This window comes from Tursiops truncatus, chromosome 3, assembly GCF_011762595.2.
Source record: "Tursiops truncatus isolate mTurTru1 chromosome 3, mTurTru1.mat.Y, whole genome shotgun sequence".
Classification (NCBI taxonomy): Eukaryota; Metazoa; Chordata; class Mammalia; order Artiodactyla; family Delphinidae; genus Tursiops; species Tursiops truncatus.
Genome location: NC_047036.1, coordinates 19,765,808 through 19,768,390, shown reverse-complemented (window position 1 = coordinate 19,768,390; position 2,583 = coordinate 19,765,808). Strand labels below are relative to the sequence as shown.

Genomic DNA, 2,583 nt, shown 5'->3' with positions numbered 1-2,583 from the left:
CCTAATGTTCCCAGAGCTTTTATCAGCTATGCCTAAAAAGCTTCTCTGCTCTCCGTCCTTCCACACCATGTGAGTAATGGGACTAGCACCTTGTTGTAACATACTGCAGCCTGGGAAAGATACATCCTTCTCCAAAAAGTCATCACCTTGGATGTTCACTAGAAAATTTTGTGATCTTTTACTTTATCCAGAATATAAATTTGTTCAAACGAGAAATAACCTGGGAATGACAGTGGATTCAGTCTTAATGATTCAGCACAGTAACAAACCTGGATAACAGGGAATACACTTGTTCCCGCCTCATTACTCACAAAATATTTGCATCTTGAAATGGCCAGTTAGAATATTTTATTCAGGCATGGTTTTTCATGTCACAGCTCCTTTAAAAATCCACAGGGAGTCTAAAGGAAATGTCTATGCATTTGTATTAAACATTGTGAAACCAAAGATCCCCAGTATGGTCTCTGGAGTGTCACACACCCTGCTCCTGAGATAAATTTATCACTTTCCTACTTCTCTAAATGGACAAGTTACTGGAGAAAATGTTAGTTTTTATGGATGTATTCCTTGGTTTTCTTAGTTTACTTAAACTTTTACTTACCTAAGTTACTGACACACATGTTTTAAATTCTTCTATTCCTTTGTCTAGTGATTTTACACAATGCTCTCCTGACTACTAATGGGTCATATATATACAAATGTTTATAATATAAATCTAACAAAAATGTCCCAGTTATATACAATGCAAACTAAAAATTATTGCTCTGAGAAACTAAAAAGGCCAAAATAAATGGTGAGATGTACCATATTTATGAGTTAGAAGACTCAAGAGGTTAAAATGTCTCTTCTCTCCAAGTTGATTTTGATTCCAATCATAAGCAGTCTCTGTGTGTGTGAGTGTGTGAATGGTAATATAATTCTATTTTTCATGGGAAAATGAGAAGTGCCCAGAAAAAAACAAGGAAACCTTGAAAAAGAAGTAAATAATAGGTGGGCATATATCACCACATTTAAAATCTAACTATAAAGATATACTGGCATAAGCACAGTCAAAAGATAGGTTGAATAGGCATTCCAGAAAATGATCGGCACATATACATTGGCCCAACTTGCGGCAAAATGGCCATTGCAGTTCACCGGGGAAATGATGATCTTTTTAAGAAATGGTCCTAAGTGAAAATGAATCTCTATATGAAAAAATTTACTTTGACCTTATTTTTCAAAGAAGGGAAATGCTTATTGGAGTGGGGGGACAAGGGGACATCACTCTTTCTCTGACATCTCCTATTGTAACTTCATGATTTATGAGTAAGGATGCTGGTCCACCACTGTCAAATGAGTTTCCAGTTCTCCACATTGCTGTAGTTGAGGGCTTCAGACTTGGCCCCATCATTGGGGGTATCCTGTGTCTCTGGTTGCAGAGGGGAAGGTATGCAGAATCTGCAGGCATCTCCAGGTGGCCCAGGGGCTATGGGCGAAAGCAGCTTGTACACCTAACGACTCTTGCTGTTGGTGACCTCTGAAACCTCTGCATCCTCAAACACTGTGAGTAGCAGTGAGCTGGACGAGTGTTGACACGTTGGCTATGAGAGGCTCCTGCACATCCAGCACTACAGATTGACTACAGCAGTGTGTTCTCCCTAAACCGAGCTAAATCACCACTCCAGTCAAACAGCTTGATCACACACTTATTGGCTTTCTGCAGTCTCCCTCTGCCAGCCCATCCATCTTCCTCTTCTTCCTCATTCGCTGGTGGCAGAAGTGGGCAGATGGCCTTTTGCCGGTGGCCACAATGATGGAGCAATCCATGCTGTGGGTATCTGAGTGGGTCTTCCAGGCTTCCTCAGCCAGATGCTCCCTGTCCTTGTAACTCTTCTCCAACAGACACTGCGGAAGGGCATCCAGTTTGTTCCTGGTCTGGGACATCTTCAATTCTTATTTCTCTACTTTCACCTTCACCGGGAATTTAGTTTGGGTCTCACTACACACAAAAATTAAGCTCAGATGCTATAAATATTCATAGAGTGATAAAACTTAGAGAAAAGAAGGAAGAATACATGACCAGGGTACAAAAACATTTGTTAAACACATCACAGAAATCAATAACTGTAAAAGTAAAGATGGATAATTTGCTCATCACTAAAATTTATAACTTCTATCAACCAAAAATCACAGAAGAAGGAACAAGCCAGAAACAGAGAAAATATTTGCAGTGCAAATATTTGAGTAAGTTCTCCTATCTGGATTTTTTTAATCCCATAAATTAATAAGACAAAGTATAAATAATCTGAGAGATAATAATAATAAATGAGGATATCAAAGACTCCTAAGAATAAAAAAAGTTGTTTCAGCGCAGTACTTATCAAGTAAGTGCATATCAAACTATAAGAAGGACAGACACACACTGGAATTATAATTAAACGGTGATAATAATAAGTGTTGGATAAAATGTGAAGTCAGAGGGAATAATTTTCTAGATGGAAGTAAAGATTGATACAATAGGTTTTGAAAACTCTTTGACAATACTGTTAAAACTAAACAAACACCTATTTTATGACCGAGCATTTATACTCATAGGTATGT

The 2,583-nt window shown here is 38.2% G+C and overlaps 1 pseudogene; it reads right to left on the bottom strand.

Moving 5' to 3' along the window:
• Positions 1-1,331: 1,331 nt before the first annotated feature.
• LOC117311549 (protein lin-37 homolog pseudogene) lies at positions 1,332-1,959 on the bottom strand (annotated as a pseudogene).
• Positions 1,960-2,583: the final 624 nt, after the last annotated feature.